The 15148-nt window shown below is 37.2% G+C and overlaps 1 protein-coding gene and 1 long non-coding RNA gene across 2 annotated transcripts in view; both read left to right on the top strand.

The window, feature by feature from the left end:
• Nucleotides 1-15148, top strand: part of LOC138753096 (CUB and sushi domain-containing protein 3-like) — a 691055-nt gene that overhangs the window by 460250 nt on the left and 215657 nt on the right. The window lies entirely within an intron of this gene.
• LOC138755147 (uncharacterized) lies at nt 116-1805 on the top strand. The gene is made up of 2 exons (XR_011352061.1): nt 116-275; nt 1529-1805. It is a non-coding gene; the product is annotated as an uncharacterized lncRNA (long non-coding RNA).

Below are 15148 nucleotides of genomic sequence, written 5' to 3'. Positions count from 1 at the left end.
TTCAAATTCAGCACGCCCCTTTAAGGGCACCATGAGCTCGGTCACCTGGTGCATTGTGACGTCATAATCGCTTCCGAGGGCACGCGCTGGAAGGGGGGCTGGAGTCGGAGAGAAACCTCTGACGTCACCATTTCCCCATGGCTGCCCCATCACGTGGTGTTACTAGCAGGGCTGGTTTGCCATGAGGATGTGCGCCACCACATTCCAACACCCTGGACCTCATGCATTTATGAATTTCCCAGTGGTAGCTCTTTGATTTAACCATTCGGAACCAAGTAATACACCATGATATCAACCTTCCAATTTCTGTGCTGCTTATTCAATTATGTAAATGTTCAATACATCCCTTCATTCGCATTTATATATTTATCATGAATATATTTTCCCATAGTTGGCAAAGAACTAGATGTTTTTTAATGAAGATCTTCAAAAGTACCACAGGAATGCTTAGATAGGGTGGATATGGGTAAGATGTTTCCCTTGGTGGGTGAATCGAGGACAAGGGGTCATAGTCTGAAAATTAGAAGTTATCCATATAAAACTGAGATTTGGAAGAACTTCTTTAATCAGAGGGTCGTGGATCTGTGGAACTCACTGCCACATACAGCAGTGGAAGCCAGATGACTGGGAATATTTAAGCAATAGACAAGTATCTCATTAGTGAGGGCATCATATGGGGAAAAGGCCGGAAATTGGAACTTGTATAGAGTAGCTTAGTGTAGTTTTACGGAACAGACTTAATGGGCCTAGTGGCCACCTTCTGTTCCTTTGTTTTGTGATCTTGTGAAATGTTTAAGTAAAAACACAAAATGCTAGAGAAGCTCGGCAGGTCAATGTCCTTTATGTAGCAAAGGTAAGGCTACATAACCGATGTTTCGGGCTTGAGCCAATTCATCAAATTATGAGAAAATCCCAACAGCGTCTGAACAAAAGAATATGGGGAGGGGGGGGGAAGGGCAATGTTCAATGCTACATTTTATTGATTCACAGGGAGACATAATGTTTATCATTCGGAATTTAGGAGTTTTTTGTCAAACAGCCCATTAAATATATCTTTGATGTGATAAATCAATGGTTCCTGATTACATAAATTACAGTATTACATTTGTTTAAATGGGTGCTTAAATATATAAATGCACTTGACAGAAAAGCAAAAACCACTGGAATGAAGCTCAATGGGTCCTGTATAAGATAGAAGGTCCATTCTCTCATCTGCCTGAAGCGAACAAGAATCCATCTTGCACTTCATTTGTTTCCTTAACATGTGCACATTTTTATATCCTTGGAAAGTAGGAAGGCTGGGGGAAAGAACATGATCCCAGTTGGAAAGGCTGATTTCAGTCATTTTGTGGGGACTTATTGCACTGAGGTGATGCCAGTTTTAAATGCACAGCATCATTAAACTGTTGGTGGCTTCTGAGAAATTGCCTCAAATTTTAGCCACTCCTCGTGCAGTACATGAGGAGTTATTTCAAAGTTTGTGAAATGAGGACTTTTCAATAATATCAGATTTTTTTTTCTTTTGTAGAACCAGAATTAGTCTGATGAAATTGTTGCTTTCCACATTCATCTTGTGCCTCAGACTTGATCTTCAATCAATTCTGGTTCTGTGAGAGGAAGTCTCAGAAGATATTGCTCTGTTCTTGTGTTGAAGCATTGTGGAGTTTTAACGTTGCCATGGTGCTGCCAGCATATTCAAATGAACGTCTATGTTCATTCTGTGTGCGATTGTTTCTTTTCAAAATATTGCTGAGTTGAAATGCCAATGAGATGCATCAGTTTACATTAAATGCTGTCTTGAATTATTTTAGATTTCATCCTTTGATATAACACAATCTTAAAAGCTTCTTTAAAGTTCATCTTTTCATAAATCATGGACAGGCTGGAAGATGACCCCCCCCCCCCCACCCATTTACTCACATTATGGAGTAAAAGGACATTGTAAAACATTTAAACAGAGCCTGAAAAGAAAAGGTCTAAATTCAGAAACTGGATTGCATGATGTTTGGTCAAACACTGACAATGTTCTAAGTTCTTATTTAATGTAAGAGTATCTACGTGAGGTCACATACAACTCTGAGATTCTTACTTCTGCTGGCCAGGCAGAGTTTCTAATTATTGGTAAATGTACTCAGAGAGAAATGCAAACAAAAGAAAGAAATGTAAACAAATTGTCTATGGAATTGTATATTCAGCAATAAATAATGAGTGAGGTAAGAGTACTCAAAGGAGTCTCTGAGTTTTTTGCTTAGTAATCTGATGGATGAAGTGTAGCAGCTGTTTCTGAACCTACAGATACAAGTCCTGTGACATCTGTATCTCTTTGCTGCTGGTGTCGATCCTTGATGATTGCTGTTGCTCTCCAATGGCAATGTTCCATGTAGATGTTGTCAATGGTCCAGTGAGTTTTGCCTGTGCTGTAAAGGGCTGTGTCCACAACTGATTACAGGGCATTCCACTCAGAGGTATTGGTACCAGGTCATGATGCAGCCAGTCAGCACACTTTCCACTATACGTCTATAGAGGTTTGCTGAGGTTTTTAATGTCATACTGAACCTCCGCAAACTCCTGCAGAAGTAGAGGCACTGACTTGTTTTCTTCACGATGACATTAACATGATAGGTCTGGGAAAGGTTAGGGTTAGGTGACTCCCACTTCTGAACCCCCAATGATCACTTGATCACACAGCTTTGGATACATATACCCTTGATGAAGCAAAATGCTCCAAGTGGCTTTACAGGACATATTGCAAATGAAAAATAAGAAATTTTGGAAATATTCAGCTATCCAGGTCATCAGAAATATTTGGAAGGATGATCAAATCTTGGTCAAATAAGTAGTTTTTGAGGAGCATTTAAAAGAGTGGTGTCTGATGTGTACAGTAGCGTCATTGCAAAACTGAGAATTATCGAAAGGAGGAAAAATGGGAGTATTTCTCAAAACAAAGTGTGAAAAAAGTTAAGTTTGAAAGTTGATAAATTCCAAGCAGGTGAAGAGCTATATCCCTGAGTTTTGAAAGAGATGGTTTTAAATATAATGAATATACTGCTTCTCATCTTTGAGAATCATTACATTTTGGAATTGTCATTGTTGATTAGAGGGTAGAAACTTTGACTTCACTGATTAAAAACAGAGCATCTGACCAGAAACAGGGAAGCTGCTGTGCTCTATGGTAAAGAATGTGATAACAGAGCAGATTGAAAGAAATAATAGGATTGATCAGAGTTGACGTGGATTTCTTAAGAGAGAAGCATTTTGGAGCCCCTTGACCGGTAGCATAGATAAGTGAGAACTAGTGGATGGCATTTGGATTTCTGGAATGCATTCAAGATGACCTTGCACGATAATTTGGTTGACAAGATACTGTAACAGACTTTGAAATTGGACATAATGTACAGCCATCGTCTGAAAATTAATTGTTAGACAAAAAGAAAACAGTGCGAATAAACAGATCCTTCCCAGGTTGTCCAGCATTGACTAGAGAGTGAGGGCAGGAATCAGTGCTGGGCCCTCAGCTATTCAGGATCTATATGAATGTTTTGGCTAAAAGGAATAAGATGTCATATTTCCATGTTTGCTGATCATATTCAACTTTGTGGAATTATGGTAAAAACACAACAAAATGCTGGAGGAACGTCAGCATTATTGGAGACAAAGATATATTGCTGACATTTTAGGCCTGAGCACTTCTTCAAGGAAGGCATTATGGATACAGATGAGGGTGTGAGAGGCTGCAGGGAGAGGTGAACAACCAGAGTAAGTGGCAAAAATAGCATATATTATGCCATTGTTATCTAATTTGGTGCACATAAGAAAAGCAGACAATGTATTAAGTGATAAGGGATGGATATACTGGTGTTCAAAGGGAACTAGGTATACATGCAGATGCATAGAGACAGAAGGGATGTCAGGTGCTGGAATTTGGAGCTAAAACCAAACTGCAGGGGTAACTTGGTGGGCGAGGTGGCATATCTGTGGAGTCTCAAGGATGGCTGGTGTTTCAGGTTGAGAACCTTGCCTGTCCTGAAGTTGAGTCTCGACCTGAAACATCAACTATCCTTTCACTTCCCACGGATTCTATCTGATCTGTTGAATTCTTCCAGCAGCTCATTTTTTTGATAAATGCAGATGTAGCAGTTAGACTTTTAGTTAGTAGATGCTTTGACTCCAGAAGTAAGGAAGTCATATTGCAATTGCATGGTCATCACTTAGACCTTTAAAAAAAATAAAATTGCAACACAGTAGAAGCCAATTCTGGCCATTTAAATGCATGCTGCCCAATTACACTCAATTAACCTATATCCCTGTTCATTTTGGAGGGTGAGAGGAAACAGGAGCACCCAGAGAAAACCCATGTAGACATAGGGAGAACATACAAACTCTTTACAGACAGCACCAGATTCGAACATGGCTGGTGGCACTGTAATGGTATTGCACTAACCGCTACGCTAATTGTGCACTCTGGTGGTCTCTTTTGTGACATGGAAAGCATGTCCATGCCATAGAAAATAGTGCAGTGAAGATTCATGAGGCTGGTTTAAGGGATGGTGGGTTTGCTGTATGAGAAGGAATTAAAGGTACTGGGACTGAATCTTTTAGCGTTTAGAAGAATGAGAAGGATTGCATTAAAACTTATCAAATACTTAAAGAGTCTGATGGATTAAATGCAGGGTGAATATTTTCCCTGAGTGAGCAATTTAATTCCAGAGGCCAGGTTTGAAAACAAGGTGTTTGCTTTTTAGGAGTGAGATGAAAAGTTTTTTCATCATTCAGTGAGAGGTGAACTTGTGGAGGTCTTTATCCCAGAGGACTATAGAGGATCAAAACAGAGATTGATAGAGAGCTGGACATTGGCTGAGGAGCTGGGTGAAGGAATATGGGTACAATCCTTGAAAATTGCTCTGTTAAAAATCAGTCATGATCTCGATGAGTGGGAGATTAAATATCATGTAACTTTGACTCCTCTTTCTGATGCTGTTAGAATAGGTTAGAATTGGGGGACTGCAGATTACTGTTAGGCATTGGAATTGGGTTGCAGTGGTTTCTGGGCTGGTTGAAGCAGGAGAGTGTTATTAAAATTGAGATATTGCTTTGTAAGATATCCAGATAGATTGACAACCACAAGATGACCATTAAAAAAGGCAGATGAATTAGGAAAATGGGGGAAGAATTTTTGGCAGCATTTTTTAGGACTTGTACAAGTAATAAAAGCATAGTTCAAGGAGTCAACAATCGATGATGGATTGGTGGAGGTGGAATTAACTAGTGTTCATGATGCTGAAGAGATACAGTCTCAATCTCTTGGAGACAAACATGATATCACTGTTGTGTGAAGTCTAGTTCAGTTTCAGCAGCTGCCAGCGCGAGGCTTAGTGAAGAGGAAAAGGAGTTTGTTTTGGGAACTGGACTATTCATAAATTCTGAGTTAAAATAAATTTCTTCTCAACCACCCTCACAGTAATTGAAGAATCATCTGAAAATCTAGAAATCAATGCTTTTGGATGATCTTGCCAAGGATTAAAAAAATATGGGAAATGAAGACCACAATGTTGAGAGATGAGAGACTATGACAGGGCATGGAGGATTTGATGTATATTCAAAGAAATAATGAGGTGTGTTAAAATAATTAATGTCGATATATTTCATAGTAACTTCATAGCACTGTGCAGCTTGTAATTTTAGAAGGATTTTATGCATTATTAAGCATGTTGTTAATTTTCAGGTGAACAGTGCTTTATTGAAAGAAATAACCTATGTTGACATTGCTATGACAACGTTTTGCTTCACAGGACAGCTTAAAGGCAAATGAGAAGATGTAGATTTTTAAGAGAACTGAGGGTACTTCCATTAAACATTGGTAACATACAGGTGCAAAGCTCTTATTTTTTCCAAGTTCATCAGAGGAGAGACAGGTAAACCTGTCAAAAGGGTCGATATTAGAATGTAGAACACATATGATGAAACAATTTATGTTGATCATGACTTTAAAATTGGATTAACTAGATACTAAAGGAAGAAAAATGATCAGAAGCATGATGAAAGGACAGGGAATTGGGTTCCATATAGGATCTATTTTTGATCAGTGTTTACTTCATGATAGTGGTGGCTTGAGTGACAAGAATAGTTAACATGTAACCAGGAACTTAAAAGCAAGAGCATTTGTATGCAGTTTAATCCCTTCCTCCGTTGAAATTGCAGTGATTCTATGATCGCAATTTTTTAATGTCATTGAATAGTTCTCCACAATACAGCTTGAAACTAGAAGTTTAACATTATATTTTCAATACCTTCATTATAACTAATCTATGAATGCAATGGTGATAATCCACAATCCTAAATAAATCTAAAATTATAAAATATATTTTTCTTTCAATGCTAATCTAATGGATTGTTGTTGAGTTTACTAAGAAATTGAACTTTGGTCAGCAGTTTAAATTCTTACTTCTATGCCTTCTGCATGTTCCTAATAAGAATTTTTTCAAAGCATCATTTGTTATTGATCTAACTGCAGAGTATATGATGGAGATCATATTACTATATGGTCTAATACTAAATTAGACCATATTAGAAACAATAGAAGTGGTCAGAGATAGGCTTGCTTGGTGTTACTTAAATGCAGACATGATAAATGATAAATGTTGAATGAAGTACACACCCGAGATTTTTTTTTTAAAAGCAATTTAGTAATCAGTGATAATGGTGAGAAATCAGAAATGGAAAATATACAAATTTGTGAGATGTTTTCTTGGAATTAACTATTTGTATATTTGTTGGAATCATTTTTCTTTGTTACAAAAATCATTTATAGCTTCTTGATTTCAGCATTGCGGTTTGTGTCACCACGTTAAGGCATACATCGACAAGCGGGAAATACATGAAGCATTAAAGCACATTTTTAAAACAATAAATATTTTTGAAACATTATCAGTTAGAACTGAAAATCATTTTTATTTTAATGCATTAGTAAATACCAAAAAAAAATTAGACTCATCAATAATTTCCTAACATTGAACATGCAGGATTTAATTATTTCAGATACAATTTCGTTTTGAATGGCAACAGAGATATAATTTAATATTGGATAAGCTATTGTTAGTTTCAAAATGTTTATATTTAAATAGCAAGACAAAGGGATTGGAGTTCTTATATTTATTTTAAAATGCTTATTTTTGTAACTAAAATACTCATCCACAGCTCCATATCATAATATGATTGGTTTACTTCAGTCAACAAGTCATAGAATAAAACAGGAATCCTTATTACTGTAGAAATGAGGGACAATACCCTGGAAGGGTATTTAAATGAGTTCATTAGATCAAGCTTAGGAACAGAAAGGTGATCACATGACTGGGATTTATTTCAGTCCCCTAATCATTGGCATGAAATATTGGAGAGATGCCAGAATAATACGGTTATGGTATTCAAGGAATTTGAATTTTCCAATATTAATTTGTAATATCTCCATGTGAATAGTGTAGAAAAGATGGATTTTCTTTAAAATGAGCCAGATGGTCCTGCAAAAGAAAGCACGGTATTGGATCTAATCTTAGGGAACATAGGCAGTCAAGTGGTTCACATGCAAGTGGGAGAGTTTGAGATAACGATCGCAATTCTGTCAGTTCCAGGATTGTAATGTAAGGGAGAAGTTAAGTCCTGAAACTGGGGGAAAGGCAAATTTTAACATCATAAGACTAGATCTCATTTAGAGGGTGATGAGACTGTGGAACAAACTGCTAGCTGAAGTGGTGGATGTGAGCTCAGTTTTGTCATTTGAGAAGATTGAACAGGTACATAGATGAGAGAGGGGTATGGAAGGTTATGGTCTGGGTATAGGTTTTTAGGTCTCAGTGGAATAAATAGTATGTCACAGATGAGATGGGCTAAATGGATTGTTTCTGTGCTGTGGTGTACCAGATATAGTTTTATCTGGTAAAAAAATAATCTGGGTGCATGGGCATGGTACACAAAACCAAAGAGTTTTAAGGAATTCTGGATTCAGCATATTTCAGCGGAGAGTTTTTGAGAAGTTTGGATCTACAATGGGACATGTGGGAATCATTCAAATTAGAAATAATGTGTTCCTATTAAGATAAAAGATACAACCAGTGAGTTAAAAGAATCTGGAACATCAGAGGATACTGAGGGCTGAATGAAGAAACCAAAGAAAGCTCATGACAAGTGCAGTAAAAGTCCAAAAACACAGAATCCAGAAATCCAGACCATCTGAGAATCTGGATATCAGAAACTCTCAGCTGAAATACAGACCACCCGAGAATGAGGAATTCCTGAAAACCCTTACATACGTGTGTGCACATGTAAATGCCACAGATGCACAGCGACAATAAGTAACTATGCCAAAATCATGGAAATGTAAGAACATATATTTACAGTAAAAATCCCATTATCTGCCACCTATGGGGATCACAAATATCAGAAATGCGAATTTTCCAGTTGACTGAGACTCACTCTTCCAATGTCTAACTAATACATCTGGATTAAGAATACATAATTTTAAAGAAAAAAAAGGCAGTGCTAAATATAACCTCATTTTAAATAAAAATTAGTACTTTCATCTTTAATTATGTAAAGTTTACTTTAATTAAGTTATTCCCGTGACTTATAAAGTTTAAATTTGAACTTGGGTCACTGGTTCTTGAACAGTGTTGTGCTGACCCCTTCGCCAACAAATCAACCATCATAATTTTTATGTTTAGTGATAAAAGCTTACTAATATACTTCATAGAGATGAAAATAAGGACATATTCAGAAGGGATAGTGAGAATCTTTGGGAGAGTCACCTCAGTGGTGAGCGGCATTGACCGGCTCTTCACCCTGGTGTCCTGGTCAGACCTTCAGTGCAACCTGATGTACTTCTGCTTTCAGTGTCCCGGTCAGACACTTGCTCACCTCACTTGAGCTGATAACCCAACTTAGGCCCACGCCAGTGTCCTGGTCAGGCCCTCGGTGCACCTTGCTTACGCTGACAACCTGCCTTGCCTCCATTCAAGTGGTGAAAGCGAAAAGAATGCGTGCACATTGAGGGGCATAGCCTGTTCAGCAAGGCAAACCTGTGTGAGTCCAATGAAGTCTCAGTACTCCCCTATGGGGTCCATCTGCCTAGTCTTATTTATTTGAAATTTATTTATTTCCTTGGGTTTTATTGCCAGTTGTTTGAGTTTCCATTTGATGAATTCCAGATAATGGCAACTTTACTGTATTTGTTTTTTTGTACCTTCTATTTTATATGAAAAAATGTTTTGTTAATAAACTATCAAAAATTACGTGTCTATTCTCCTTAAATTTGAATTTTAAAAGTATTGCTCAATAATACAGAAAATTCAGACTGACCCAATTTCCGAGCAGTCTGGATTTTAGGACTTTTACTTGTATAGAGAGCTGAAAACTGAGGAGGTCCATAGGGGGTATAGAAAATATATTTATAAAAGAAATTGGGAGACCAAAGAAGGACATTTCAGTCCCAACGTTTTTAATACTGTAAATATATTGAGGGGAAGTGATCACCAGGGATAGAGTGGTACCCATGAGAGAGCCAGTCTGTGTGTGCAGCTCGACATGGTGAGATATTAAATTAATATTTCAAATTTGTGTTCACTAAGGAGAAGGACACTGTAGTTTGAGAATTCAGTTGTTGGAGGGAGTCAGTGACATTCTGGAACAAATCATGAAAAAAGAAGGAGGAATTAAATCCCTGGGCAGTCTCAGGTAGATAAATTTCCAGAACCTGATGAGATGTATCAGAGGCTGCGATAAGAAGCAAGGGAGGAGATTTCAAAGCATCTGGCAGAAATCTTTAAATCTTCGCTAGATACAGATGATCAACAAGATAACTGGAAGGCAAAAAAAGCAGCAGGGATAGGCTAGATAATTTAAGGCCTGTGAGACTCGAGTGGCAAGGAAATGATTGAAATCAATTCTGATGGACATTGTTCATTGCAATTTTGCTTGACTTCACTTTGGAGCCCATGATCACATGTTTTACCACAATTGATGGGTGTCTGTGAAGTTTGTCTGGGAGTCCAGCTTGGTCTGGTATTGTCTCTTGGTATTAGATTATTTATATGCTTGAAACAAGTAGTTAAGAGAGAATGTTAAATGTGCAGAATAGAAGCAAAGTGCACTGTTAAGAAATCAATATTTGAAAGAAATAAATGGCAATGGCTTGGAGGAGTAATTTGATATTGAGTGACAATAAAATTGGTGCTCGGCATTAATAGCTCACTGAAGCCAATTGAAATGAAAATCAGTGGAGATGTTGGTTGACCAGCTTTACACTATGTCTCAAAGTCAAATATACTCCAAATGCTACTGTAAGCACAAAGTAGGAGAAGGGGCTCATCAATGTCGGGCCTCACTCTGACAGTGGAGAATGCACAGGGCAGACATGTTGGTGTGGGAGTGGAAATGTTATGCAACTGGGTGACCAAGATTGCCATTGCAGACAGAGCGTAGATGTTCTCTGAAACAGTCCCCAAGTCTATGTTTGGTCTCTTTGATGTAGAGGTTACATCAGGGGCAGAGGGAGCCCAAATTTGGAGACTATAATAAATTATTAAAAAAAATAAGGAAGGTATCAATGTGAATGACTTGATAGATAGAGGAATAATTCACTTGCAGAGAATTGTAAATTTTGGGAATAGATTAAAATGCTCTGATCTTTATCAGAATTGGGGAATGCTTAGATTGTTATTGGCAGGAGAGCAGGTAAAATGGGTCATTGGGATTCTAAGCTGTGGATCCTGGAACACTGAATTTAAAAAAAATGTATGGATGTCATTTTATATTTTAGAAAGCAATGCAGTTGAAAGGCTTCAAATTAAAGAAAGTTTGTAAGTTATTACTTTAATTAATCAACAATGTATAAAAAAATGCAATAAGTGATAGAGATTGGTGAAAGGAAATTGTAATGGTAAACTTTGAAAAGTTAAATAAATGGATTGAAGTGAAAGCCTCCACTTTGAAGATGCCAGCTGAAAATGCTACAGGCTGAATGATGTTCTTTGCCTTTCTAATAAATAAGATCACCTGCCTGTTCAAGGTACATTTATGTACAATAATTATGCTTGTTTCCATTTGTCTGGCAGTGGTTCAATCTTGTCAACTCTCATTTAAAATTTGTAATATGAATGAATGTGTGTTCTGGTCGCACACACCTGTCACTATTGTATTGTTAAAGCAACTGAAAAGTTTTGTATTACTTGGGAGGGAGAGATTATGTTAAGGCAGTTCAAACAAGGTGTGGAATGTCATTTTAAATGATGAACATAAACATATGGAGAACCTAGAATTAGATTCAAACATATAGAAAGCAGCATGGAGATTTTATAGAGCATAACGACAAAGGCAAGATCAAACATCTATTGGCCTCAAATTAGTTCAAAACCATTTTGAAGATGAGCTCTTTCCTGTGAAATGACAGAAATCAAAAAATAAAATCTTTCTGACCTTCATGTGCAGTACGAGAATGGTGACAAGACAAAAACCTCCTGAGTCCTAATAAATCTAATAACATTTTCATCGGCAAGGTTTTACCAAATTAATTGATTCCTGAAAAAAAAAATAGACAATATGTTCAGCTCCTCAGAGCTGGAGTGGTGTTCATGAGAAACTTGTCTGGTGAATAGTCAGACCATGATTTTTACATTCATCAACATTTATGGTTTAGGAATCCTAAGTTGTTGCTGTTTGTCGTGCCAGTTTCTCACCTGGTGAAAGGTGACATCAAAGTGATGGCTGCAACTTGAAATAATTCCTAAAACACAAATCAGATTCTTTTTGAAGCCGAGTTTTAACTCTGTCTAGGGATTTTAACCCTCAAACGCACTCAAGCAATGGAAATTCATATAACAAATCTGAAAGAAATATACTTTGGAAAGGATTTAACTTTGTAAACTGACTTTATCTTTCTTGTTTTTAATAATGCCGGTCAGTGATTTGCAGAGCTGTATGTATACTAGTTATTACAAGCCTGAAAATAAGTCTGATTAATCGCCTTAGCTTGTAGACTTTAGTTTTAGGATGTAGTCCAGAAGGAATAGATTGAAAACTGTCTGCTCTGGTCACTTTAAGAATGAGAATGCCAGTCATAAATTTAGAGTTTATTAATTCCAGTGAAGTGTCAGGAAGCCGGGTAAATTTGAACTTATCCTTCCTCTGAAAATGTTGTCAACTGAAAATGATTAAATCAAGAGCAATGTCTTTCAGGTGCGAAAGAGCCTTTTCCCTTTTGCCACTGCATGGCAGCTTGCCAGAGATTAAAGATTCTCTGCATAGCCAGTACTTGACAAGAACTTTTGCCCTCATTACAACATTGAGCCACTTCAAAAACAATGAACTGGGTAAAATGAAGGATTACACAACCAAGGTGAATAAATGGATTCAAGGTATTTGGATCATTACAATCAATTGAATGGCAGATTCAGCCAAGTAAGAATGGCTGTGAGTTAACCATCAGTAATAGCCATCCCTTGTTAGCTCAGTACATGATTAAGACATGCAGGTAGGGGGATGTCAGTGATGAGGTAGAGTCAGGAAGTAGAAATCTGACTCTCCAGGGAATTAGTTAAAAAAAATGCTAAATAAGCAAAGTACATTTAACCAAAACCGTTAAAACTACTTAAGAATGACCTTACAATGATCCAAGAATGTGGCCTAAAAGAGGGAAGACCGTTGGTGGCCAATCATGAACACAGACAGAACATCAACAAGACAGAGAAATAAGGCCTACTGTCTTGATGGATCTGGGAGTTGAGGTGAGAGCTCACCCCTGGATGAGTTGGGACCCTATGGGAGGGGGGGAGGGGTAGTCTTGGACTCTCCACAGTGCCATAGAGTCAAAGAAGAAGATGCACGTGCAGACTGGAAGAGCTCCAATATATACCAACCGTTGCAACAAGAACAAGAAGAAATTTCTTGATCTGACTCACAGGCCAGCGATGAAGAGGAAGAAGATCGAGAAGAGGAAAAAGCAAAGCAGATAAAAGTTTCCAAAAATAAAGATAGGAAAATTAAAATGCTACAGGAAGAACATTGCACAAATTCTGAGCTATTAAAAGGACTGAGAGAGATGAGAGCAGACATAAAAAAAAATCAGATACACAGATGAAGAATTACTTTGCTTTTGCACATAAATTGCAAAATGAATTGGACAATGCAGATGAAAGAGTTAAAACTGTACAGGCTGGTATGGAGGATGTATAGGACAGAATGATGAAAATGGAGAATGATATTGATGCATGGGACGTTGAAAAGCAGCAACTTTGGGGGAAAATTGATTTAGTAGAGAACCTTAATAGAAGAAATAGTATTAAAATTGTTGGTCTTAAAGAAGATGAAGATGATTATGATCTGATAAGATTTTTTCAGAGATGGAGCCTTGAGGTCCTGGAACCAAATAAGTTTGAAAATATTATTGAAATTGAAAGGGCGCATAGAGCTTTGAGATCCCAGCCTACACCAGATCAAACGCCAAGGTCTAAACTGATAAATTTTCTTTGTTATCAAGATAGAGAGAAAATATTGGCTCTACCAGCGCACGGTGCCAAAGAGAGACGAGGTGGACTTGAATTTCATGGAACCAAGATATTTTTATATCCTGATAGATAAGTATGGAATTGTTGAAGAGAAGGAAATAATTTAATACAGCAAAGCTCGTTTATGGTTAAAAAAAAAGGCTGCAGATTTGTTTTGCGCCATGCTGCCACTCTGAAGATTTTCTTGCAAGGAGGACAGAACAAGTTCTTTACACATCACGTCTATGCAGAAGAATTTGTCAAAATACTGCCAGTTAATGAGCAAGAGGGAGTTTTAAAATGCTTTAATTAATAAAAAGTGGGTTTTTTTATTTTTAATTTTCTGCATATGTGAGATATGCATATTAGACATCCAGGTGGAGGTTAGAGGAGTTATAGACTGACTACTATCAACTCATGTGTGTATTTGTGGCAGATGCTGCAACCCATAAAATGGAGGGGTTGTGGATAATTGGCATTTTTTTAAACAACATTCATGGGAGGGGTTATTATTTTCATTTTTTCTTTTTTTTGAATATTATAATTGTTATAAATATAAATTTACTATGTACAATTCTTCTTTCTTTTTATTAACATGGTAGAAAATAAGTACCAGTTATCAAGGAGGTGCGAGGAGGTGCTCTCCTTAGCAGAGAGCAATCCGACAGCAACAAACATCAGGTCAGGGAAAACCCATGTCACAAATATCTTTGTCTCCGGCGAAAGCTTTTTTCTTTAAGTCCACTGATGGCAAATTATGAACTATTTCATATTCAAGTGATTTGTGATGTTGTCTATTGGAAAAGGAAACCTATTCCCACATTGTTGCCACCTTGGACTGTTGTTTGGTTTTTAACGGAAGTGTTTTAGAAATGGGCCATTGGTATAGTTGGAGAAAAAAAAAGTTCAATTATTTGTATTTCATATGGGAAGACCTTTGCTAGTTTCAGTTCTAACTCCTTAGATTGGTTTCAACCTGGGAGATCAGGTGTGTGATTAATTTAAGTAAAGTAACAAGTAGATCAGGAAGCATAATATTTATTCAAGCTGCAAGCAAACTATGAACGTGCTTGAGTGAATTGTGGGCTATCTTATATTATTACTTAAGCAATAATATTGTACCCTTCCTGGACATATAGACAAATTAGCAAACAAATATGATATTACATGAGATGAAACAGCCGAATTTGATTAAATTTTCATAATTAAATTCTTACCAGATGTCCACAAAAAATCTAGAAATTATTATTTCTGATTAGTGATAATTTAGGGTGACATGATTGATGTAGTGGTTAGGGCAGCGCCTTTACTGCTCCAGAGACCGGCTTTGAATCATGCACTCCCTGTAAGGAGTTTGTACGTTTCTCCCACGTCTGCATGGGTTTTTCCCAGGGGCTCCCACCGTTCAAACACATACTGGGGATGTAGGTCAATTGGGTGTAATTTGGCAACATGGGCTCATAGACCGAAATGGCCTGTTACCATCCCATATGTCTACATTTAAAATTTTTAAATGATGCCACTTGAGATGGATAAATCAAGCTTCATTATCTGGTTGAGGAGAGTTTGCATGTTCTTTTCATCTTTACCTTATTCTGTGCAGACAACAATCTGTTTTA

The sequence above is a fragment of the Narcine bancroftii genome, chromosome 2 (assembly GCF_036971445.1).
Source record: "Narcine bancroftii isolate sNarBan1 chromosome 2, sNarBan1.hap1, whole genome shotgun sequence".
Classification (NCBI taxonomy): Eukaryota; Metazoa; Chordata; class Chondrichthyes; order Torpediniformes; family Narcinidae; genus Narcine; species Narcine bancroftii.
The sequence above is the reverse complement of the archived record's forward strand: the minus strand, read 5'-3'. Positions and strand labels throughout refer to the sequence as shown.